The sequence below is a fragment of the Schistocerca cancellata genome, chromosome 6 (genome assembly GCF_023864275.1).
Source record: "Schistocerca cancellata isolate TAMUIC-IGC-003103 chromosome 6, iqSchCanc2.1, whole genome shotgun sequence".
Taxonomy (NCBI): Eukaryota; Metazoa; Arthropoda; class Insecta; order Orthoptera; family Acrididae; genus Schistocerca; species Schistocerca cancellata.
This window is the reverse complement of record NC_064631.1, coordinates 291,708,247-291,735,731: the sequence shown is the minus strand read 5'-3', so window position 1 is coordinate 291,735,731 and position 27,485 is coordinate 291,708,247. Positions and strand designations below refer to the sequence as shown.

Sequence of the window (27,485 nt, the reverse complement as noted above, 5' to 3'; positions counted from 1 at the left end):
TGTTACTCTTTTCAGTTTTCAGCACGTAAAGATGCCCAGAACAATAGTGTCGTTCGCCAAGTACGAGTGCCCACTGTGAGGTTTCGCATGATTTCATGCAACCCCACATAGTGAACCTGTCCGGCACTTCCATCTTCATGACAGTTCTACGCCGCACACTGCAGGGGCAATGACGACACTCCTGCAGCGTTTTCGATGGGAAATGTTTGAGCACCCATCATACAGTCTGGACTTACCTCCCTCGGATGTTCATCTCTGCTAACATCAACCGCTGACTTCGAAAACAACAGTTTGGCACAGACAACTGCAGACCGTCATAGAGAAGATGCGGAAATCACAAACGGCTGCCTTCTATGACGAGGATATAGTAGACTAAAGTTGGTACACCGCTACGACAAATGTCCAAGTCGGAACTGCGATTATGTAGGGAACTAGCTGGAAGGTGCAGCTAACTGTTGCAAATGAAACTTTTTTTTTATTTTTACTGTGGTTTCCATTTCACGACCGATCGGACCTTACTTTCCGAATAGCCCTCGTATATTAAATGTGTATGTCGGAAACCAATTGGACTAGGGCATATGTCCAAATGAAGTTTTCTTCTTCAAATCAGCGTTCATGTCATCCGTGAATATTAAACCCTATCCTGGGGCACCCTGTATACAGGGTGATCCATTGATAGTGACCGGGCCAAATATGTCACGAAATAAGCATCAAACGAAAAAACTACAAAGAACGAAACTCGTCTAGCTTGAACGGGGAAACCAGATGGCGCTATGGTTGGCCCGCTACGTGGCGCTGCCATAGGTCAAACGGATATCAACTGCGTTTTTTTTAAAATAGGAACCCCCATTTTTTATTACATATTCGTGTAGTACGTAAAGAAATACGAATGTTTTAGTTGGACCACTTTTTTCGCTTTGTGATAGATAGCGCTGTAATAGTCACAAACGTGTAAGTATGGGGTATCACGTAACATTCCGCCAGTGCGGACGGTATTTGCTTCGTGATACATTATCCGTGTTAAAATGGACCATTTACCAATTGCGGAAAAGGTCGATATAGTGTTGATGTATGGCTATTGTAATCAAAACGCCCAACGTGCGTGTGCTATGTATGCTCCTCGCTATCCTGGACGACATCATCCAATTGTCCGGACCGTTCGCCGGATAGTTACGTTATTGAAGGAAACAGGAAGTGTTTAGCCACATGTGAAACGTCAACCACAACCCGCAACAAAAGATGATGCCCAAGTAGGTGTTTTAGGTGCTGTCGCGGCTAATCCGCACATCAGCAGCAGACAATTTGCGCGAGAATCGAGAATCTCAAAAACGTCTGTGTTGAGAATGCTACATCAACATCGATTGCGCCCGTACCATATTTCTATGCACCAGTAATTGCATGGCGACGACTTTGAACATCTGCCACTGGGCAGAAGAGAAATTACGGGACGTAGACAGATTTTTTGCACGCGTTCTACACTCCTGGAAATTGAAATAAGAACACCGTGAATTCATTGTCCCAGGAAGGGGAAACTTTATTGACACATTCCTGGGGTCAGATACATCACATGATCACACTGACAGAACCACAGGCACATAGACACAGGCAACAGAGCATGCACAATGTCGGCACTAGTACAGTGTATATCCACCTTTCGCAGCAATGCAGGCTGCTATTCTACCATGGAGACGATCGAAGAGATGCTGGATGTAGTCCTGTGGAACGGCTTGCCATGCCATTTCCACCTGGCGCCTCAGTTGGATCAGCGTTCGTGCTGGACGTGCAGACCGCGTGAGACGACGCTTCATCCAGTCCCAAACATGCTCAATGGGGGACAGATCCGGAGATCTTGCTGGCCAGGGTAGTTGACTTACCCCTTCTAGAACACGTTGGGTGGCACGGGATACATGCGGACGTGCATTGTCCTGTTGGAACAGCAAGTTCCCTTGCCGGTCTAGGAATGGTAGAACGATGGGTTCGATGACGGTTTGGATGTACCGTGCACTATTCAGTGTCCCCTCGACGATCACCAGTGGTGTACGGCCAGTGTAGGAGATCGCTCCCCACACCATGATGCCGGGTGTTGGCCCTGTGTGCCTCGGTCGTATGCAGTCCCGATTGTGGCGCTCACCTGCACGGCGCCAAACACGCATACGACCATCATTGGCACCAAGGCAGAAGCGACTCTCATCGCTGAAGACGACACGTCTCCATTCGTCCCTCCATTCACGCCTGTCGCGACACCACTGGAGGCGGGCTGCACGATGTTGGGGTGTGAGCGGAAGACGGCCTAACGGTGTGCGGGACCGTAGCCCAGCTTCATGGAGACGGTTGTGAATGGTCCTCGCCGATACCCCAGGAGCAACAGTGTCCCTAATTTGCTGGGAAGTGGCGGTGCGGTCCCCTACGGCACTGCTAGGATCCTACGGTCTTGGCGTGCATCCGTGCGTCGCTGCGGTCCGGTCCCAGGTCGACGGGCACGTGCACCTTCCGCCAACCACTGGCGACAACATCGATGTACTGTGGAGACCTCACGCCCCACGTGTTGAGCAATTCGGCGGTACGTCCACCCGGCCTCCCGCATGCCCACTATACGCCCTCGCTCAAAGTCCGTCAACTGCACATACGGTTCACGTCCACGCTGTCGCGGCATGCTACCAGTGTTAAAGACTGCGATGGAGCTCCGTATGCCGCGGCAAACTGGCTGACACTGACGGCGGCGGTGCACAAATGCTGCGCAGCTAGCGCCATTCGACGGCCAACACCGCGGTTCCTGGTGTGTCCGCTGTGCCGTGCGTGTGATCATTGCTTGTACAGCCCTCTCGCAGTGTCCGGAGCAAGTATGATGGGTCTGACACACCGGTGTCAATGTGTTCTTTTTCCATTTCCAGGAGTGTATTTAGCGACGAAGCGTGATTCACCAACAGCGGTAACGTAAACCGGCATAATATGCACTATTGGGACAACGGAAAATCCACGATGGCTGCGACAAGTGGAACATCAGCGACATTGGCGGGTTAATGTATGGTGCGGCATTATGGGAGGAAGGATAATTGGCCCCCATTTTATCGATGGCAATCTAAATGATGCAATGTATGCTGATTTCCTACGTAATGTTCTACCGATATTACTACAAGACGTTTCACTGCATGGCTGAATGGCGATGTACTTCCAACATGATGGATGTCACCAGAGCTCGCGTGCGGTTGAAGCGGTATATTTCATGACAGGTGGATGTCGTCGAAGGACCATGCCATAGCCCGCACGTTCACCGGATCTGACGTCCCCGGATTTCTTTCTGAGGGGAAATTTCAAGGATATTTGCTATCGTGATCCACGGACAACGCCTGACAACATGCGTCACCGCATTGTCAATGCATGTGCGAACATCACGGAAGGCGAACTACTCGCTGTTAAGAGGAATGTCGTTACACGTATTGCCAAATGCATTGAGGTTGACGGGCATCATTTTGAGCATTTATTGCATTAATGTGGTATTTACAGGTAATCACGCTGTAACAGTATGCGTTCTCAGAAATGATAAGTTCACAAAGGTACATGTATCACACTGGAACAACCGAAATAAAATGTTCAAACGCAGCTACGTTCTGTATTTTAGTTTAAAAAACCTACCTGTTACCAACTATTCGTCTAAAATTGTGAGCCATATGTTTGTGACTATTACAGCGCCATCTATCACAGTGGTCCAACTAAAACATTCATATTTCTTTACGTACTACACGAATATTTAATAAAAAATTGTGGGGTTCCTATTTTAAAAAAAAACGCAGTTCATATCTGTTTGACGTAGGGCAGCGCCATCTAGCGGGGCAACCATAGCGCCATCTGGTTTTCCCCTTCAAGCTAGACAAGTTTCGTTCTTTGTAGGTTTTTCGTCTGACGCTTATTTCGTGAGATATTTGGCCCAGTCACGATCAATGGACCACCCTGTATTGTCGTTTCGCTGTTCATATGACCGAGGAAAGAGTGTACAGTACTAGCCAAGTTAGTATGGATTCTAACTACCACCAAAAAACTGACAAAGGAGATCGGACGGACCGTGACCAAGTTGTCGGCCGATGCTAGCGAGCCTTTGGCGAGCGATGTACAGTAGGTGCCACTGTGACCGCTGCCTATGGCCCTCGGGCCACAAACCTTATGCAGTGTCTGAGATTCAGGACTGGTTGGGCCGAGATGACGGTGGGCGGCCGTCTACGGTGTTGGGGCCACTAAACAGGCCGGGTCGCGCTGTTTGCACTGGCTGCCGGCTGCGGCGTCGTTAACATAAGCCGCTTCGATCACAGACGCTGCGCGGCGGGCCTTGTTATCGCACGGCCCAGGTGAACCGGAGGCTGTTTGGCGCCGCAGCTTACCCGGGTATAATGACTGTTACACGAGCAGCAACAGTCAGCTCCAAGTCGGGCAGCTACCGGCCCCTGTCACTCAAAGGTTCGATGCCGCCTCCCCCCAACAGCAAACTCAGCTCTCCACCTATCACGTACTACAGGTAGACCCAGTTATATACTGATTCTTTTTCAGCGTTTTCGCAACTACGCGATTTTACTTTGAAGTGCGGAGTTGCCATCTGTTAGCAGTACGCGAAAGCAGTAGTGTGTTAGCGCACTTGAACGCACATCTTCTGTCGTGTTTGTCGAGACGTGAATGGCCAGTTCAGGTCAGTGGAGCTGTGAAGTTGCACTTGACAGGATCTGTATCAAAAATGTCGGGAAAAAAACTGTCGAGATAACGAAGCGTGTATGAACGTCATATCCATTAGAAACGAAGAGGAAACTTGGGATCACTGTGGGAAAGGTTAGTTTACTTTTGACATTCAGTGTGCTTTGAACTTCCTCTGTGGGAACTGTTCGTGAAAATGTGGAACCATTTCGAAAACCTGCTCACTGTTCAGCTGACTTAATTGTGACTACAGTGACCAAATCTCGCACCGAGGCGATGGAAAGAAAGGGAATAAAATGCTAAGCCACTGGATTGAACACCACAGCCGACAGCATATGCCTCCCTCTGGAGGTCCTAGTCAAGCTACAGCCATGAGCAAATTTACATGAAAAAAAAAAAAAATGATCCAGCACCTTTCTCGGCCAGCTCAGGTTTTCTGATCGCTTCAAACATCGTTTCGGCTTTCACAAAATTAAAACGATAGGAGAGGCAGCGGCGGCGGACGAAGTTGGAGCCGAGAAATTTAATGAGAGAATTAAAGAAATTGTGACAGAAAACGGCTTTACTGCGAAGCCGGTTTTAAACCGTCACGAAACGAGCTTATTTTGGAAACGAATGCCTAGCAGCACGTTCATTTGTACTGAAGAAAAAACATCATCCAGTTTTAAAGGCTGTCACTGACCGATGCACCCTCCTTTTTGAGCAAATTCTGCAGTAATAACCCTTAATATCTACCACACTCAAAATCCTAGGGCACTAAAGAGTTGCAACAAGAGCAGACTGGTACTCCTTTGGAAATGGAATAATGATCTTTGTGTATTACTGCATGTTTATTACGTTTTTAAGTGTACAAATTTATCATTAAAATGAGACTCGGTAAGGTAACGGTTATTTTTGATAAAAAATACTAAGAGACTGGGCTATTTTAAACTTAATATGTGAGTAAACGAGAAGCTAGCCCCATACTTTAGATATAAAATTACTCTCGAATAAAGCCAATTCGGTACGCGCGGAGATTCGGCGGCCAGTAACTATTGCGTATGACGAGATTTACCTGCTCACCCAGGTAGACGAGGTCACAAGCTGTGCTCTTATTATCTACACACATCTTCTGTAACTGTTGGGGCGTCAGTCTTGAAAACTTTAGCCGAAAAGCTACGTACTAAATTAAATTGAAACAGTCGTCGCGTTTACAAGAAGAGGCCACACTTCGCGGCCCCCAAGCTGGCAGGCTACGACGTCCTAGTCAACGGTCACCCCAAAGCTACTGCTTTCGTAAAAACTTTATGATCGTAACCCAGGAACCACGTAGAATCGTTAGAACATTCAAAAATGAGGAAATTGTATTACACATATCAAGCCCACAGCCTAATAACTTCCGGGAAATCGAGGAATTAGTGTTTTCGTTTTGTACCTGATATATTCGTACTTGAGGGGGGTGTTGGCCAAGTGATATGAGATTTGCATTTACGACACTGTCACTCTGTGCGTGTAGGTTTCAGTGGCGATTTTCCAATACATTTACTATTTGGCAATAGAATAGAAGATATCGAGAAATCTACATATTTTTAATTTAAATAAAATAAATGTTATAATGATCAAAGGGAAAAAGTTATTAGCTTATGTGCTTACGTATTTTGACAAGTTCAGATAATGGCTCTGAGCACTATGGAACTTAACATCTGAGGTCATCAGTTCCCCTAGAACTTAGAACAACTAAAACCTAACTAACCTAAGGACATCACACACATTCTTGTCCGAGGCAGGATTCGAACTTGCCACCGTAGCGGTCGCGCGGTTCCGGACTGAAGCGCCTAGAACCGCTCGGCCAAACCGGCTGGCTTTTGACAAGTGTTTTGATGGTCTGTGCAAATTATGTTTTTTTTGTGCTTTTTCTCACTAAATATGTTATCCTTTTTTCTGGTTATGTGAAGATGATAAAGTGAGCAAACGTCCTTTGCAACAGTTGCTGCCCCCTTCCCCACCGTATCTCTCTCTCGTAAATCATGGTAACAGTCGTAATCAGAATAAAACAGATAAATCTGTTTTCATAGTTAAGATGCCTTTACCTGTTGAGTTTCAAATGGAATTCCAATGCAGATCGTGTTTCCATCTGTTTTATTGCGATCACGTCTCACAATATTTGCGAAAAAATAACAGAGAGAGAGAGAGAGAGAGAGAGAGAGAGAGAGAGAGAGAGAGAGAGAGGGCGGGGGGGGGGCAGAGAGAGAGAGAGAGAGAGAGAGAGAGAGAGAGAGAGAGAGGGAGAGAGAGAGAGGGGGAGAGGGAGAGAGAGGGGGAGAGAGAGGGAGAGAGAGAGAGAATAATTGCTTGAAACACATTACCCTAAAAGGGTAGCAAATTTTGCTAAACAGTACAAAACTGGTCTGTATTTTCATTTGTATTCTGAGAGCATTACACATCATTCAAGAACATTCTAAAACTGAACATTCAAAAAATTGCAAAATTTCAGAAATTCACGCTTAAAAATACGGTAGACTTCTTAAAAATATGCTTAAATATTCAAATTCAATGAAGTATTAAACAATACCCTAATCTGAAATAAAAGTGCTCTGTCACTCATTTTCTCATTTCTGCACATAAAATAGAGGATATACCGAAACATTCGAGAATATTTTAACAACATTCGAAGAGATTCAGCGACACTCAAACCAAAGAATTCATGTATCTACTCACCAAATATACAGTGTTACAAAAAGGTAGGGTCAAACTTTCAGGAAACATTCCTCACACACAAAGAAAGAAAATATGTTATGTGGACATGTGTCCGGAAACGCTTACTTTCCATGTTAGAGCTCATTTTATTACTTCTCTTCAAATCACATTAATCATGGAATGGAAACACACAGCAACAGAACGTACCAGCGTGACTTCAAACACTTTGTTACAGGAAATGTTCAAAATGTCCTCCGTTAGCGACAATACACCCTCCGTCGCATGGAATCCCTGATGCGTTGATGTAGCCCTGCAGAATGGCGTATTGTACCACAGCCGTCCACAATACGAGCACGAAGAGTCTCTACATTTGGTACCGGGGTTGCGTAGATAAGAGCTTTCAAATGCCCCCATAAATGAAAGTCAAGAGGGTTGAGGTCAGGAGAGCGTGGAGGCCATGGAATTGGTCCGCCTCTACCAATCCATCGGTCACCGAATCTGTTGTTGAGAAGCGTACGAATACTTCGTCTGAAATGTGCAGGAGCTCCATCGTGCATGAACCACATGTTGTGTCGTCCTTGCAAAGGCACATGTTCTAGCAGCACAGGTAGAGTATCCTGTATCTTTTTGTAACATCTCATACATATATATATATATATATATATATATATATATATATATATATATATATATATATATGAGCGTGAGATAAGCACGAGCCTTTAAATTAAGATCACAATATCATAACGTTCGTACTTGTGCCTTATTTATAATGATACCAAATGTTAACTTACCTGGAAATTGCAGTCTTTTGGAAACTGCCCTTCGGTAGATACAAACGGAGTCCTGTTTCTCCTGTATATTTTCCAGACGTTCGTCTTTCTTCAATTATATTGTTTACTAACTGTTTCACGGTCGTTCTTGTTCAATCACATAATCTTAGTGACTATATTTCTGAAAAAAAAATTGGTGATCCTATTTTTCATCTTAAACCTTGTGCAAGAGATCTCAGCACTTGCATCAGCTTTTTAACTGATAGTTCGAATATTTCGGTGTAAGAAACATGTGGTCTCAAGTGGCTCGTTGTAGAGTAAATGCATTTCGTCTGATCCTTAGTCTCATTTATCTTAGTATATGTACTACACTGAAAATCTCAGCATAAGACAGCAAATGTCGACCATTCGCTCACAGTACTTGCTGCTGCCAGCAGTAATGCGAGTTTAGTCTTCGTCCTCAAGCTTGCATTTAGTACTGCTCGGGTTTCTTTCTGGGCGGGTATAAGAGTAATACGTAGCAGTATGAGTAGGTTTCCGCTTAGTAGGTTTACGCTTTAGTGATGAAGAGGTGATCGATATCCACCTCGTGTATGAGCTCACTGAATAATGGAAAAGCAGTGGTACCAACATCACAGTATTCAAAAACATTTGCGACTGTACATAGGCGCCTACGAGAAACCGGATCCCTCCGTGTGGAATGTATCGCAGTAAAACTTAGACAATTAAACAGTGCAGACAAGAAGAGAATATAAGCTTTTAAAAAATGAATGCTCAGGATCAGATGGGTAGATCGAGTAATTAAAGAGGATGTACTGAATCGAATTGGAGAAAAAACAAATCTAGGGGACAGCCTGATCAAAAGAATTTATCCGTTTATTACGACACATTCTGACGCATCAAAAAAAAAAAAAGTCTCTTAGCACTATGGGACTGAACATCTATGGTCATCAGTCCCCTAGAACTTAGAACTACTTAAACCTAACTAACCTAAGGACATCACGCAACACCCAGTCATCACGAGGCAGAGAAAATCTCTGACGCATCAAGGTATCGTTAATTTCGCAATGGAAAGAAGTGTTGGGGGTAAAGCTGTAGATGAAACCATGGACTGAACACAGTAAGTTTATTTAAATGGATTTATGCCCTAGTTTTACAGTGACTTGCAGAACACACTAGTGTGGAGAGCTGCAGCAAATCAGTTTTCGCTGAACAATAACTCCACCACCACCATTATTATTATTATAACAATAGCAACAACAGGAGGAGCAGGAGCAACAACGGCCCACCAGAGAAAACCGGTGCCTTATACCGAAATACTCAGAAAATATCACTGAAAAGACTCCGAGGTTTTATTCGATGGAGTTCAAGTTCAGTGACGTACAACCGAGGAAGGTGCCACAGTGGCACAATACAGAATATTTTGCGTTGTCGGGTCCTGTCCGGGTAGTGAATTTTAGTTCTGTAATCTTTTTTCCTACCACAATTCCCATTTCCAAACACACAACAAAAACAAAATGATACCGACAAATATGGTGGCCCAATGGCGCTTCATCACGGCTTACGCCGCTCTGCACGGCAGCTAGGCAGGCTGAAACATGTATGCAACGCGTCGGTCCCCTACAAGCCCCACGGTAAATATTCCACGGGGATTAGCTGTCCGTCATCCCGCATGCGAAACGCGCATCACAACGGGACAAACGCTAGGAGAGGGCGGGAAGGGGGAGGGGGCGCTCAAATGCTATCGATTGGACACAGTGACATGGAATTCTGCTGTCGTCCTTGCCACCAGGGCATTCAAAAATCCTCCTCAGTGCTTCAGAATAGTTACTACTTGTGCAACCGAACCCTCGTCTACCCACGTACCGAGCGAGGTATCTCAGTGATTAACACGCCAAACTCTCATTCGCCAGAACGGGGTTCGAATCCCCGTACACTCACCTAGATTCAAGTGTTATGCAGTTACCCTTGAAGCGAGTAGTACGACGGTTTCTTCGATATTAAGAGGCTGATTTTCTTTCCATTCACAGTCCAAACTGATCTCGTGATCTAGTTACTGACATCGTGATCCGTGATTTAATTACTGACATCGTGATCGACATTTTTGTTATTGTAAATAGTGCTGAACGGCTTCCATGTACTTAAAAAATGGCAAAGCTACATCACTAAAAGTTGCTGTAACGTGTGTTTTATTAGCTGACAGTTTCGGTCAAGCGGTCATCTAGAAGTCATGGAGTACACTATATCAAGTTAAAGGAAGGGACATTGGCGTCAAATACACAATAGTTTTCAGTTGCAGTATCAGTTTTATGAGAAACATTATGACCGCCTGCTTAATAGCTTGTTGGTCCATCTTTGGACGTAATACAGCAGCGATTCTGCGTGGCATGAATTCGACATAGCAGCTTTCCGAAGATACATGACACCAGATGCCTAAGCTCATGCCACACAATTCTCATGAACTGCTGGCCGGTGGATTGTGTGTGTGTGTGTGTGTGTGTGTGTGTGTGTGTGTGTGTGTGTGTTTTGGGGCTTATGGGCGCTCAACGGCGAGGTCATCAGCGCCCTAATTGTGGGCGTGGAGATGGCGCCCGATAGCAATCCAGATGTGTCCGATCGGGTTCACATCGGGCATCGGGCGAATTTTGCGGCCACGACATCTACGTGAATTCCCTACCATGCTCTTCAAACCACTGTATCACCATTTTGGCCTAGTCATGCCGACAGGTATCCTGCTGGAGAACGCTCTATCGCGGTCGGGGACGATATCAAACATGAAGGGATGCAGGTGGTCTGCAACAATGTACACAAAACCTAAAGCTGTCCTGGTGCCTTCGATTATTACCACAGGACCCATGGATGCGCAAGTGAATGTCTTCCTCGGTATATTACTGCGCTCTCTGGCCTGGTCCGTAGCTCGGTGCAAGTTTCGAGCACTCGTTGCCTAGATGACGGCATATACATACACGACAATCGACCTGGTATAACAAGAAGTGTGATTATCCGACGACGCTACACTTTTCCATTGATCCACGGACCAGTCTCTATTATCCAGTGCCCACTGTAGAAGTAACTGACGATGTCGTCGTGTCAACACGGGACCATATAGGAGTCGTTTGCTACGGAGCTACATACTCAACAATGCGCGCTAAAAGGTGTGCTCTGAAACACTTGTGGCTGCACCGGCATTGTGATTTGTCGCCAGGTCTGCCACAGATCGCCAGCGACTTCCCAGAGACCCTAACGACACGACCACGCCAATAACCGACCAGCGTCCCCGTTGCGAGACGATCGTACCCACTTGCCTAACTTAGTGGAAAACTACCAACCTTACATTTCTGGAGTGGAATTTCAAAGTAATGCTCAGAGTCGCCAGCCGCATAAAATCTGTCCCGATACATAAGTGATTTCCCGCACAACAATATTTTTTTTCGATCATTATCTTTCCATCGTAAGGGAAGCCAACGAAAAATGATTTATCAATTGCGTAGCAGACATCAAGGAGAAATACTTAACTCAGTATGTGTCTGTCCGATGAAATCAGTATTCACGCGGCGTCCGGCAGCTGATAGAGACAGGATGCCTCGAAGGACTAAAAGGGTGCCAAGGACACCTGTGCACATCTGCTTGAGTTGCAGATGTTACACGTTTGTTGACGTGCTTAGCATCAGGCAACTCGTTCTAACGCAACGAAAATTCTCTACTGCGGCATCAAAACGCTACTTCTCTCTCCCCCCTACCCCCCTTTTTTTCTGCTCTTAAGTGGATACAACGGACCATTTGAAGATCGAAACAGCGAGTTTTCAGATCCTTTAACCACCTTTGTTTTGCTGATGACATTGTACTGTCGTCCCCTAATCCAGGTAAACTTATTGACGGTCATTAATAAATGGAGAATAGGTATGTCATTCGCTGTTGCACTTCCGCATCCTCGATTTTTTAATGAGGCGAACTTCCATGTATGAAGTAGCTTGAAACGTCTGTTTACTTTACAAATGAGTTGATGTGTTAAATATTTGAAGCTACCCCCGTAAAAGACGCTCTGTTTTAATAACAGCTAGTTTTCACACATTTTTGTAACGGCCTATCTTCTGTCCTACTTTGATATAATCTTGCAGGTACTTTCAGTAGTTATTGTGGATACTGTCTGCAAAATGTGTTGCCAATAGAGTTATCTACGAAGAAGTAATATACTAAAACGTCATGCCTGATGCTGAAATTTGACTGCATAAACAGCGGAAATGTAGTAACCGATATTTTTTTTCTTTTATTATCACGTCATGGGTGACAGTGGAAAAATTTTACAGAAAGTCTGATATTATGTGTTAAGTTCGTTGGAAGTAGCTAAGTGATGTCATTCACAAATACCTGGTGAATGAAGTCCGGGTATTTGCGCACCGCGAGTTAGGCTGGTTCAAATGGCTCTAAGCACTATGGGACTTAACATCTGAGGTCATCAGTCCCCTAGACTTAGAACTACTTAAACCTAACTAACCTAAGGACATCACACACGTCTATGCCCGAGACAGGATTCGAACTTGCGACCGTAGCAGCAGCACGGTTCCAGACTGAAGCGCCTAGAACTGCTCGGCCACACCGGCCGAGTTACGCTGGATCGAGACATATTCACAGATTCTAACTTTAATACGTTACTTACTGTGTTAAGGTTAAATCTCTCAATGAGTCGACGACAGTGTTTTGAATTTTTAAATTCAGTCAATAATTATATGAAATGAATCAAATTTGTGTTGCTCCTGCAAGCTGTTAAATAGGCACTCTGCAACTGGGGCCCTGCACTGTGTTAGCCGTTTAACAATACAGATAGCTACCGACATTCAGAGAAGCCACAGATCATCACTACAGCAAAACTGCGCTACCGAGTGCGAGGGCATCACCAGAAGAACTGCAACACGAAGCAGGTAGAAGACTGCGTAAACGCTTACTCAAGAGATTAATTCAAGGACGGACTAATAGTTTTGGCCTGTATATCCATACTGCTCATGGCTGAGGTGCTTTCCGCTAATTGACAATTGTATGAATGGGTCGTGTATGTTCTTTCGGACAGACCCCACGCCGACTCCGCAGCTGTGATACTTATATCTAAACTGAAGGTGGAAAAAACGGGGGAGGGGGGGGGGTGAAAGAGAAGAAAGGGGAAGGAATTGCTGATCATGCTGTATCGCTACATTATACGCAATCAGCGGTGAAGAGCGAAAATGTCTGCTGGATTGAGATTCAACCCGGGACCTCGCGCTTTCTAGGCAGAAGCGCTAACCACTGCCCCAGCCGGGACACAGTGTCCATCGCAACTGAGCGTACTATTTCGGCACGCCTCACATTCCCACGGCACCCATTTTCACTCGCCGCCGCTGATTTCGCGTAATGTCCCGCTGCAGCCGATATCAGTAACCCTTTCCTTTCCGTTTTTCCCCTCCACCTTCAATTTTCACATAATTGACAATGTTAGCGGCAAAGCGTATGAGGGCACCACGAACCGAATTAGCATCCTGACCCACCAGACAAACGAATGAATCAATTCAGTAGCTGTTTTAAGACAGCTTGCAACATGTGATCCATTTAAAAAACTGACATATTGGCAAACGAAAGGATACCATCTTTTTAATGTTTGTATAATAATAATAATAATAATAATAATAATTTCTTACGCCCAAAAGACTTAAAGTATGTGACCATTGTAATTCATTGACATATTTTATAAGACTTCATGATGTTGAGAACGCATAACTGGAAATGTTACCTTACATCGGTAGAGCTACTAGCGGATTAATCATATCTGAAGTGTGCAATAAAGTGCTGAAACTGATTACATCAACACTGTAATTTTTAAGCCATCTTCGAAGGAATACATTATTATACAGGGTGATCAGAAAGTCTGAAGAGCTTGTAAAGGTGTTGCACGGTAGGCTGCACTGAGAATTAATTGTTAAGCAAAAATATTGTACGGTTACCGAGTTTATTACCATTGAAGTTAGCCAATCAGGCCCTTACTGCGCATATCTAAGCGACACGCCAGATACAATTATAGTGAGTTGTTCTCATGGCGTACATGATAGAGCACGAGACTACTCAGCCTTTCGCACAGGTTCGATCCCTACTATCGTCACATGTCTAGTTTTTGCATCGCCCTCCTGTCTGGTTTTAGGAGAAAAATAAATAAATTTAAGAACACGTTTGGCGACACCGTCTCCGGCGGACCGCTTCAATTTGCGACGCAACGGCCTGATTAACTTCAATGCTACTTAATTCGGGAACAGCGCAGCGTATCCAATTTTTTCTGAATAATTATTTCTCAACACAACCTACCCTGCAACACCCTTACAAGCTTTTCAGATTGTTCCTGACCATTCTGTATAAAAATGAAATCGATATTGACTGATAGCCAATGTGCCCACTACCAAATTGTAAAATCTGTAACTATTTCGCCGTTCGCTGCTGTTCTCCTTGCAAGTCAAAGTTCCAGATGATTCCAGATTCTAAAAGGTTACAGCAGCGTTGTACCTTAAAGTAGCTCCTTTTTTTTCATTCTTTTACGAGCCAACTACGACAAATGTAACTATAGAACGTACTTGCATGTAGCTGAAATTACCTTCTCAACGCCAACATATGTACAAACCTTGTGCAAACTATAATATGTCATTATTCTTTGCTTTAAAGCTCTAACGTAAAGGAAAAATTACAAATGACATAAAATGTCAGTGGCCCAATTTTGGTCCAACAATTATTACGTAAAACACGTTTTCATTCTACTGGCCTGAGTATAACTACCCATGGCTAGTGGCACAAAAGTAATGAAACATCTTCAGGCAATAAAGAGATTAGTTGTATGAACAATAAGCAGACTCGGGTTCCCATAATACACTCTCTCAGTTAACTACATTGTAGGTAGGTTAACTACATTGTAGGTAGTAGTTACCTATTACACAAAGCATTCCTGAATAAAATCTTCTCGGTTTACAAGCCGCTATATGTCGAATAAAATCCTCGTATTCTTGACAGCTATCTCGAGTATCCAGAGTCAGTTGTTTTACTTCTGATGACGATGGCGGAGGCTGCTGTTAAAAACTGTACTTCATTCGAAATGACAGAGCTTGAATAATGATACGATTTCATTTACGTTTGGCGCTTAACTGACATAGTTTTTCAACAGTTTTGACTTTCATATTAAGAAATTGTGCTTCCTGTTCTCCATCCCTCCTCCTCCACGAAAATATTAGGAGTTACCACTGAAGAAAAACGGTAACCGGCCATACTTTTTGAACAAATGGGGCCGTAGCTCATGGTACAGCATGCCATTTTAATGAAGCATAGCTCTACATTGTATTGTACAAACAGAAGTTCTTTCTCAAAACAAAAATGAGAAAAACGTTCAAATGTGTGTGAAATCTTAGGGACTTAACTGCTAAGGTCATCAGTCCCTAAGCCGGCCGCGGTGGTCTCTCGGTTCTAGGCGCGCAGTCCGGAACCGCGCGACTGCTACGGTCGCAGGTTCGAATCCTGCCTCGGGCATGGATGTGTGTGATGTCCTTAGGTTAGTTAGGTTTAAGTAGTTCTAAGTTCTAGGGGACTGATGACCACAGCTGTTAAGTCCCATAGTGCTCAGAGCCATCAGTCCCTAAGCTTACACACCACTTAACCTAAATTATCCTACGGACAAACACACACACACACACACACACACACACACACACACACACACACACACACACGCCCGAGGGAGGACTCGAACCTCCGCCGGGACCAGCCGCACAGTCCATGACTGCAGCGTCTTAAACCGCTCGGAAAAATGAGAAATTTCTAAGAGAAATACTCGCTGCTGTCTGACGATGGACCTAGTCCCAAACCTAGGTATGGTAAAATAAATCATTCTTTCAAAAAGTATGGCTGTTGCAGTTTTTTCCTCAGTAACCGATATGTAACTGTATGGCAATTTCCACGGAGTGGGTTCAGCTGCCGAGTAAGCTGAAAGGATGTTCTTCCTCCGCACACGTTGCTCTCGTTGCAGATACGAGAGCGTTGTGTGGTATGTGCATCTGTGGAGGAGGGTAGGTACAAAGTGCAAGGTTGGCCACGGCGTGCCGCATTGCAAGCGAGCACGTTGTGCGGGCTGAGGCTCCGCCAGTCTTGAATTTGGTCGGTATTTCCGGAAGTGCTCAGTGCCGCGCCACATTTCATTTAACGTTGCAGTGCGGCATTTATCGGTCGATAGGACTCCCTTCTGTTCGGCAGAATCGTGGTGTCAGTTTCTGTTTACCAATCGCTATTTGGTTGTGGTACAAAAGTTCACGGGTTCAGTGGATGTCTGGAAAATAAGAAACCGTCCTGCAATTTATCCTCATAAGCCTTTAAAAATGGATGGGAACAATAGAAGAGAAAGATATGAATCCTCAATATCTAGTATGCGATGTAAGTCGCATAATCGACAGGTACCATTAATTTGCTGCGGAACAACATTACAACACAATGCAGGAAGAATTTAACTTTTTAGTTGACTATGAAAGGGCAAAAAATTAGGACTATCGACAGATGTGATTCATTCTTCTCCACACCAAGAAGCATTTTGTGCTAAATATGTAGGCATGCAACACATGACGAAACTGTTTGTACGAATAATAAAATTTCTGAAGCCGCACGCATTATTCCACTGCCTATTACAACAGTTTTTGAAGGATCTGTGCGAAGAACAAGGAGGCTTTATACATTATTGTAAAGTTCGTTGGTTAAGTCAAGGAGCATAGCTGAAACGATTTATCGATTTAAAAATTCGCTACTGTTGAATCTGTGGAGGAAACAGGAGAGCAGGAACGAAAATTAGAACATCTGGAATGGACTGATGATCTCGCATTTTAAATCGACTTGACTGCGGACTGACGACAGTAAGACACTGAAAAGTGAGAAGTAACTTGTATCTGATTTGATGGGGATGCATTTAAAAAGAAAATCGCATTCTGGAAGTGGAGAATTCTGACAAAAAACACTGTCCATTTCTGTAAGCTCACTGGTGTCAAGAGAAAACGAGGTCTGAAGAACGCATTGCGGCCTTGAAAGAATTACAAGGATAGCTTTCTACACGTTCTGATAATACTGCCAATCTTGCAACTGCTTTCGATACCGTTTGCAGTTTCAGTTGAAAGTGCCTTTGCATGCATGTAGGGAACTAATTGATCTACAATGTAATTCCCGTTTAAAAGACAACTTCCTTTACATTAATATTGTCCAGGAGGTCCACGTTGTTTTGCTAGGTAAGAGTTCCGCGTCTTCAGAATGAGGTTGCAAACGTGACAAAATATTTAGATCTACGGGTGGTCATGTGTGTAAGGCTTTCTTCGATTATGAAATTGAGTCAGTCATGATTATATGGCAACCTAAGTGTGAAAAATTTTAAAATGTTTGTACCAGACAAAAATCATATGTCGTGCCAAGGAGAATTAAACGAAACTGAAAATTTGTTTTGTTTGCTATCTATGTTGTTTTAAGCAGTGCGCCTGGACTGCCATTTAAATGAGATGCTTTCTTGCCCCTCCTCATGCTCAGAGAGCGTGGCGTGGCAGTGGGGGAAGCGTGCAGTCGGGCGAGACAGCTACGGCACACGAGAAAGAGCACTGCCCCCGCGCCGAATTCTTGGCTGTCCGTGGTGTAACTGTTGCGTATATACTGTAATGTGATGTTTCTGTTGTTTTGGATGACCGGAAAGGAGAGGGTAAAACCCGGTGCGGCACGTAGCATACTTCTGTCGAATAAATCCGAGGGAGCTGTCGAGCTTACAGGTGGATCACCGTCAACTATGTCCATACCCTCCCTTCATGAATCACTGCAGTGAGGTTAGAAATTTAATTCAGGTCATTGGCACACGGACTGGTGATCAGGTTCTTTATACTATTCCCTCTCCTACCCTTGCCGGCCGAATACTGGCCGTAAAAATTGCATCCTCCAGCGGTATTCCAACTGATTTACCTCAGAGGCGAACACCGCTGCACAGGCACGCTTTAGCGGCCTCTGCTACAGTGACGGGTTTCTTCTTCAGTTACTAAATAAAAATCAGTTGTCGCTGCTCTCCCTTCATTCCTTTGTTTATATCTTGGGTACGCAGTTGGGAGCCGTCATGCCAGCAAGAGGCACTAGAAGACCCTGGTCTGACTATTAGACGACCACAGTATTATTGGCCCTGGTAGTGAGGGCGCCTCGGTGGGCTAGTCGTTGGTTCTTATCGTGATATTTCACGCGGACACGCTGAAACACTTCACAGTATACACACAACTGTCATGAAATCATTCGCAGTGCGATGTGTTGTCCTTACAAGGGAAGGGTCTAACATGTGGGTCCCCGATTTTGATCAAGTTTTGCAAGGACATTCTATATTGAAAATAAACAGGTACGGCTTTCGGCTTTTTGCTAGACAGTCCTCTCGTTTCTGAAAGAATAGAGGGCGAAATTGATGATGGAAAATCGTATGCTATTCACCAAAAAAGTATCTAAAAACAAACATTTTTTATTGATATAATACGGGATGCAAAGTTAATACCTTTCGAGTTATAGACTTTTTGTGTTTTCATGCTGCCTCTTGGGCATCCGTCATTCAATGTGTTGAGCAGAGCAAGATCATCAGTCGGGCAGGCAAGGCATGTGCCTAACAAACTGCTGGTCCACATTCGACTCTTTGTTGCAGCTTTTTTTTTTTGGTCATTCGATATTTTTCTCGATGTATCTGATGTTGTGATAATCGGAACACCTTCCTTTCCCCCCCCCCTTTTTTTTAAGGTAACAAAGCTTCGGGAGGTGTGATTAATTATCAGGTAAGTGTATACAATTTACTGACAATTATTTTCACCGCGAAACATGACGCACCGTGAAAGTGATAGCAGCAAAATGTACCTCTCTTTGTCAAGAGTGTGACGTTTACTCTTTCCGACAAGTAGCGAATTTCGTCGCACAACTTCAAAATCAACCGACATCACAGCGAAGCAGAGAATTCAAAGACGGCGCGGATGTAATAAAAATTCATGCGTTGATCCACAACCAGTTGTCCACGCCTGTCTTTCAAGATATGGTTACACACGCTTGGCGCGCATTGGAATTGGTAAGTAATAGATCTGTTTTTAGCGACGTGAACCAGATATTTTTCCCAAGAATAAGATACCGGAGCACACGCCAACGTGGGGAGATTTCGTTCCTGTGTTGCGCATGGTGCGAGATATACGTGTTTTGCCTGTTTCTATGTTAAGATCCACCCCATTAGTTGCGAGAAAGTTCACCAATAGACGATCAGTTAGGGTTAACCAATAATATACTTGGGGTGTATTTTTGTGCTACGTATCACGACTAAAATAACTGTCACTATTTTATATATAGTTATTTGATTATTAATCACACCGCTCGATGTTTTATTCCAAAAAAAAATGGCATAGTAAAGTATTCCGATTATTTATACACCGAAAAAGTATTGAAAACAAAACGCGTTGGCTTCAAATGGCTCTGAGCACTATGTGACTTAATATCTGAGGTCATCAGTCCCCTAGAACTTAGAACTACTTAAACCTAACTAAGGACATCACACACATCCATGCCAGAGGCACGATTCGAACCTGCGACTGCAGCGGTCGCGCGGCTCCAGACTGTAGCGCCTAGAACCGCTCGGCCACACAAGCCGGCAAAACGCGTTGTCCAAGTATTGGGCAGGGACCAGCAGTTTGGCGTGGGGGATACCGCGATCGTGAAGGCGGTTCCTCCGGGGTGAGCTGACCTCGGGTATTACTCCAAAAGCGAGTAACTCGGGCGCATAATTTTTGGTAGTCGGGACTGCGTTCGCGCTGTCCCGGTGCTTATTACAATTCCAAACGCAGCATTTTGTGATACGCGAGGTACAGCACGAAAAAAAAGTTAATAGCTATAGCATTATTAATTGTGGGCCCCATATTATATTTACAAAAATGTTTGGTTTTAGATGCTTTTCGATGTATACGTTTTTCAGTCATCAACTTTGACCTCTACTCTTTCAGAAGCTAGGAGATTATGTAGCAAAAAGCCGAACGACGTGTCTTTTTATTTTCAGTTTTTAACTTCAAAACTTTAGCCGTATGTCAGACTCTTCCCTTCTTAGTCGCCACTGTACTTGTTTACCGTAACGTCACCGCCTGTTCCAAGAACGGCCACGGGAGGCCAAGTGCAATAATATCGTAATCCGGATACACAAGCCAGTCCATTCACTAGGTGAACGACTCGCGCGCCTAGTTTTCGGAGGACGACGCCGACAGTGTCACGTCCGGTATTTGTTGTCAGAGGTCGCAGTGGCCCGCCGTGGGCTGTTGTGACGCGCGGCGTGGCCACGCAGGGAAAGTTGCCGGCTGGCGTGGCGTGCCTTTGTAGCGGCGCTGCACCCACGGATCGATAGGCGACTGTGGCGGCAGCGGGAGCCCCACTGTTGCCACACGCGGCACGCGCCACGCGCAGACACCGCCGCTGCCGCCGCTCCGTGCGTGACCGCGCTACCGTGCCTGCCATTACTGCGCTGCACCTCCTACATAACACCACACCACACGTCTCAGTTTCCGGATGCTCATCCTCTGCGCTCGAAGCCCGCCTACGGTCTATTGAACCTACCGATTCCGGACGTCGGGGTTTCACGCGTGACGTCATGATGTGGCGTGCGACGGCAGACGTACGCCGACGAAAATAAAACAAAGCTATAACTATATTTATTTTGCTCCTGTATTACCTTTTGCAACGGCCAACTTTGACTATTTGAATGTTTTAAGTAAAGGGTCTCAGCATCTAACTAGTTGGTTACCTTACTATAGGTTCTTTGGTTCAAATGGCTCTGAGCACTATGCGACTTAACTTCTGAGGTCATCAGTCGCCTAGAACTTAGAACTACTTAAACCTAACTAACCTAAGGACATCACACACATCCATGCCCGAGGCAGGATTCGAACCTGCGACCGTAGCGGTCGCTCGAGTCCAGACTAGCGCCTAGAACCGCACGGCCACTCCGGCCGGCTATAGGTTCTTTATTTCATGTTAATATCCTGGTTAACTGAATGCCGGCCCATGTAGATCATTATGACGAATTTATTGTGTACGCAGTTTTAATGTTACAGCACTAAGTAGCACGTTTAAAAGATAAGAAACTTTCACCTTAGTAACGATATTATACTCGTATTTTTATCACCCACGCCATATTCTTAGGTATTACAGGCAGCCGAGTTTAATAGTTCACGTGGCGAACGCTATGCCTCATCAAAGCGCTGGCAGGGTGTTTCTCTTATCTCCTCTATCGCCCGCGTTCGGTTTCCTTACCCGCCTCCAACACACGCACTCTGACATCACACTGAACACCTTGTAGCTCGTGTTATCTCATGCTACGAGTTCTATTGTGTTGGTGCCAAACACACACAAGCTTGTTGGCTTCCAGTAACAGTGGCCTTCAGCATAATCATCTTCCTTTCGACCATTGGTAGCCCCCAAAACATGCTAAAAATAATTTTATTCGGTGTATTTTTATACATAATTGTATTAGGTTTCATGATTAACTTTATTTATTTTTATTTTTCGATCACTCCAGGATACAGTACTCCCCGGGCATCATCATCGTCCGTTAAATGATATGGGCCCACTAGAAGATATTTTGAGCGATCAAATAATAGTTCATAGTGATTTTAACGCAAGTCAGGCCCGTTTTTGTCAGCTGTTGCACATTACATGGGACTGATCCAATCTCTTTTAGTTACCGCTTCATTGTTTTTCAGTCAAGGATCAGTTTCTGATTCCTAATTCCACTCCTTCGCTTTTATAGACAGGACATTCATCACTGATGATGCTTTTTATCAACCGAAGGAGGCAGAGAACTTCGCCTACCCACGGTGTTACTCTGCGGTATTCTGTAATAGCTCCCTATACCACACAACACATCATTGTAAATAACCATCTTTTGGTATGAAACTACAAATCTTATTACATAAGAAAAGGCACGTTCTTTGTGGAACCTATGTGATCCTCACCTAATATCCCAACCAGGTGCAGAATATTTGCTTCCTTATTTAAATTATCCACTAAATACACTGAAAACATCTCAAACAGCTTCATTTCCCCATTATCAAAGTATTAATTTATAGAACATTTTTACACAGATACAAAACCAGATCGCACAAGTTAAAAGCTGCGAAGCTGGTTGTGTGAATCTAATCAACGTTAATAAATGCAGCTATTGCGAACTATTGGACTTCTCATTCAATTTCATTTTTTAAAAATTCTAACATCTGTATGTAAACGCCTGTGTAATAAATACGTCATGAATGATCAATCAATCATGTATTTTTGCATTGTAGATTATGGTGACGGCTGGGTCTCCAGGTGAAGGTCTGAGCGGATGAGGATATCCGCAGTAATACACGGACCTGCACGAAAAGTGCAACAATACAATTTCTTCCAAAAAAATTTTTTTAACGTTTTATTTTAAATTCAAGTCACTTCTATGACACCAATATACTATTTTACGGCAAATATTGTGGTACCAGCCCCCCCCCCCCCCCTACGTGTGGATTCACATGTAGGGAATTTTTTGGTAGCTCATTGAAGATAATGCACCTCTGTTTTAGTTTCCACTTCAAAGATTTCTCATAGCATATTCAAGCATGTGTATTACCTCCTCTTGCGCCAATCACAGCACCCAAACTTTCAGGCATGCTGCTGATTACTGACACGGTGTCCTCTTGATGGATCATCTCCCACTCCTTTAGGAGGACCTCCCTTAGACTCTACAGCGTCTCTGAATAATGTTGATGCGCCCTTCTCGTCAGCTAGTCCCATACATGCTCAATAGGAATCAATTAGGGCTTCTACACGCCCCACTTTAGCACGAACCTCCGCTTCATCTTACAATTCCTCCACAATTCTCGCAACATTTGGGCGCGCATTGTAATGGATTAATGTACAACTATCATCAATAAATGGTGCGAAAGGCACAAAATTCTCCAAATGAACTTCTGCCACATACTGATGTGCTGTAAGGCTCTCACAGGCGACGACGACGAAATCCTACCTAGCAGCCAAACTGATTCCTGTCCACACAATCACACAACCACCCTGAAAAGGTGTCTTGGATGGGAAGGTGCAAGGGGAATACCCCTCCCCACGCCTTCTGCAGACTCACTCTGTACAGTCAGGCCAAATCGTTACTCATCGGTGACCAACACTTGCTCTCACTTTTGTACTCTCCATCACCGACCTTCCCTAGTGAAACGTAAACTAGCTGTGTGATGCTCTGTTGCGAGTTCTGGAGCTGTAGCAGATCTTCTGGATTGAAGACGGGCTTCTTCCAGTTTTGTTCGGAAAGTTGTCTCACTTAAATTCTCCCCTCTAACTTGGTGACGCCTTCAGTTTCATCGTACCTATTTACGATTCTGGAAACCGTGGAAGGTGTAGTTCTGAACACTTCTGCAACATAATGCATGCTGCGGGCATACCTCACCAAAACAGCAGCTTCTGCAGCATCACCTTAATTCCAGATTTATTCTAGAGAAATCCATTCGTCTCTTCAGGGTTTAAATAACACAGAAAACACACACACACACACACACACACACACACACAAACTCATTAAAAGAAATCATCAACCTCCCCGACGTTTCAAAACCCAAATTCAGGCAGCCGGTCCTTCACAACAACAGACAAGCGTCCAGACATAATAGATTATGATAATCGCAGAAATACCCTACAAAGTCGTGTGACTGTCAGGGGAACATCACAAGGTATAGTATCAAGTATTACACGAGCAGGAAAACATTACTGCCTGACGTTCAGTTGTGTATTTTGCAGGTTGCGCAGGAAAAAACATTTAAAGTGGGTACAGCAAACAATCGACGCTTCACAGTGTGCTCGCAAAAGTAGCACTAATAACATACCAGTCACATACGCCGTCTAACAGCATAGGTTAAAGTGTTACGCTTTAATTAAATAGGTAATTACACGTCACGTATTTATTACCAGTTGCGTTTTTCGTGCACGGCTGTGTAATTACTTTGCGAATAAAAGCTTGTGCCGATGCGGATATCTCCGATGTAGATATCTACGGATATACAGTGCGAGTTTGGTGAATGCGGACAAACCGTTGGAAACGATTCCAGAGCCGATAAGGATCATGAAAGGTCATATGGGCAAAGGGACGGAAATGCGTCCAACAGGGGTACACCCCCTCGAAGATTCCTGACAGTGACTAAGATATCAGCACCAGGCAGGTGGCCCACCAGCATGCGCAACATTCTCCACGACATCTGTCACTATCCGTGTCACTTTAACGCTGCCTTATTACCCGCGAACTTACCTCCGCGGCGATAGTTTTTCCGCTGTTTCGTCACACGGCCACCACGGTGCTGGAATTTCCATCGTCCATCCTATTCACGAACGAGACTACCCTTACGAGGAGTTGTAACGTCATCACTCGTAACACCCACCTGTGGGCTACGGAGAACCCCTACACTATGGTGTCAGCGAACCATCAGCACCTGTTCAACGTCAATGTGAGGGCGGTGATTACTGGCGATCACCTCGTGGGACCAGTCATCCTTCCACAAAGCCTCACAGGCGAGACATATCTGCATTTCCTAAAGGTCAACCTGCCTCCTCTGCCTTTGGTGGTACGAAGGGTAATGTGTCTACTACGTGCTGTGTGCCCTTTCGATTATGGAGTTAAAATTCTAGTACAGACATAATACTCCCCTTTTTCCTCCTTTTTTATCATGTGCGCTTTATATCACTGAAACCTACTCTGTCAAAGATCATTTACCTGCACCTTCGAGTGCTCGTATGTCCCTTTGAACGCACTTCTGGCCGAAAGTACATATGGCCTATTTCGCTCCGTATCCTCTTACGGATCGTTGGCTGAAGTTAGTCCCATTTAGCAAAATGAAACTGGAGCTGTGGATGTGTGCACAATTAGTTACTTTGTCATTACAAGTTAAAGGATCGTGATATTACTACCAGTTTCGTCGATTTGCGTTATACGTGGTCGATTATAACAATTATTGTTTTTTGTTTACGTCACTACTAGAGCCCATTTCGTTTGGTAAGCTACTGTATTTGTTGCAATGGGCAGAGCAAAGCGAATATGGGTTGTTGACCTCTGCAAGGGGTGAAGTGGCGACATGCCGTCCTTCCTGCTTTTCCGCACCGTTATACGACCATCATGTCTACCTCGGTAGCTGCGCGGTCAGTGCGGCGGATTGCTAAGCGAAAGGACGCGGGTTCGATTCCCGGCCGGATCAGAGATTTTCTCCGCTCGGGGACTGGGTGTTGTGTTGTATTGTTCTTATTTTCATATCATCGTAAGTGACATCACTGCTGAGATGGTTGAAAGGGCAACTTGCATCCTGTTTCTGTAATACCAAGCTGCCTTACGTAGTACTCAGTCATGTTTCCTTTACAGTAACATAGATCACTTAACATTTACAAAAATTACCACAAAGCGACGTGCAGGATCTTGCAGGATATACCAAACATGGGAATCTCGTTAAAGTTTGTGTATCACAGACGACATAAATCTGTCAACACGAGAACTGTGCAAGGGCTTGAAGTGCAGTTCATGCGGGTTTACACCACTCCAATAACGCATATTCTGTTCATTCACTGAACCACGTAACTCGAAATGAGCTTCATCTGACATCAGGATGGTGTGCAACATTTGTGGATTTTGGCGAAGGAGATCACGCATGGTTAAGCAGAATGTTTCGCGTGAAACCGAATCGAGAGGCCTAATTTCCTGAACAATCTCCAGCTTATATGGGTGAAAATGGAGATCTTCGTGTAATATTCTCCTGAATGTGCGATCGGACATAGGCACAGTTTGCGCATGACGACGAGTAGATCTTTTTGGGCGTAGCACGAACATTTTCCACGGCTTCTGGTGTCCGCACAGTTCTTTCACTTCTTCCCGCTTTGCCATTGCAAACATAACCTGTTGTTCGAAATTCACGTACCCACCTCATAATGGTCCGTCCATCTGGAACTTTCCCACGACGTCCCAAGTTGAAATGTTGCCGAAATAGACGCTGAGTAGCAATAACAGAGTCGTTATTCTTGAAATAACTTTCAACAGTAAAGGCTCGATATCACTGTCACACTCAAAATGGCAGCTCATTAGTACACGAATGCACCACGAGCTGGTGCGCAATCCTGCAGTACGTCATTGTATTACGCAAGTCAAATTACGCTATGAACGCCGCCGCACCCTGTATCTCCTCCGATTATCAGGCGACAGACGCGGTTCTCTTGAAGGAAGATTTCAATACCTTTCCTATTCGCTATCCTATTCTGAAGAAGCCTCCGTGAACCATCGTCCCCGTCTCTAATCACGAATAGGAGAAAACCTGTCGACAAACCTAGTATGGTTCTAATCACGCCAGGAGACTACGGTCATTTCGTGAAATGAGTCTGGGAAGATGTAATGTGCTGCGTCACTCCTCTTTGGACTTGTGCACTCCAAACTTTTAGAAATACGTGTCGGCAATGCACAATTCCTCCCCTCTCCTTTTCGACGTTATGCCAGAGCACGTGGTTAGCATTTTCATGGGTTTACTACCAGTGATTCACCTGCTGGTCTACATCTCAATTTATATTTAATTTTTCACACCACAGCGTGTTTGGGCGGTTTTGCATTTCCTGATTGGCTGGCTTTCAACCCGTTTGATTGGTTCGCTCAAGCGCTGTCCATTGCCACTCTCCATTTCAGTTTAGTCATCGTTATTTTCGGCTGTAGTAAAGTCCACACATTGTTCATGCGCAGTGTTTGCTCTGCCCCGCTACGGCAACTGCTTTGTTTATGTATTTCAATGGATTTCCTAGTTTGCAGTGAATAGCTCTCTTTCTGTTAGACAGCGCTTCCGTCTCACTGAATTTCAGCGCGTGGTTACTAAAAAAATATTCGGATACAACTGATTTTTGTTTTGTACTAGTCGATAAATATCTGTTCGGTTCCTGAAATCTTGTGTTAACCGATCTTTTTGAGTGTTTCCCGTGCAGACTTTTCCACTGGAACATGGAATAAAGTAATCGTGATCCTTTTGCAACATCATGTGGTTAGATAACATCAGAAAAGACATTACAAGGCGGGAATAGACGAAGGAGGATACACTTACAGGCAAAAACGGCGGAGGCTCTTTGATATGGCAAAAGAATGGCTTTGGTTCGAATGGCCAACGTATTAATTGTTTAAGAGTAATAACGTTCGTTCTTTCCGGGTACAGTATTTCATATACATCAAGTTCATATAAAACCTGTGAACCTTTACATGGAATATTTCTTTTGAAAGCTATCGATGGCAGGTACTCCATAGGTCGTCAAATAACATCCAAC

At 44.5% G+C, this 27,485-nt stretch overlaps 1 protein-coding gene and 1 pseudogene across 5 annotated transcripts in view; one reads left to right on the top strand and one right to left on the bottom strand.

Annotated features, from left to right (window-relative positions):
• LOC126190670 (semaphorin-1A) overlaps positions 1 to 27,485 on the bottom strand; it is a 925,653-nt gene that overhangs the window by 682,011 nt on the left and 216,157 nt on the right. The window lies entirely within an intron of this gene.
• LOC126090302 (U1 spliceosomal RNA) lies at positions 19,827 to 19,961 on the top strand (annotated as a pseudogene).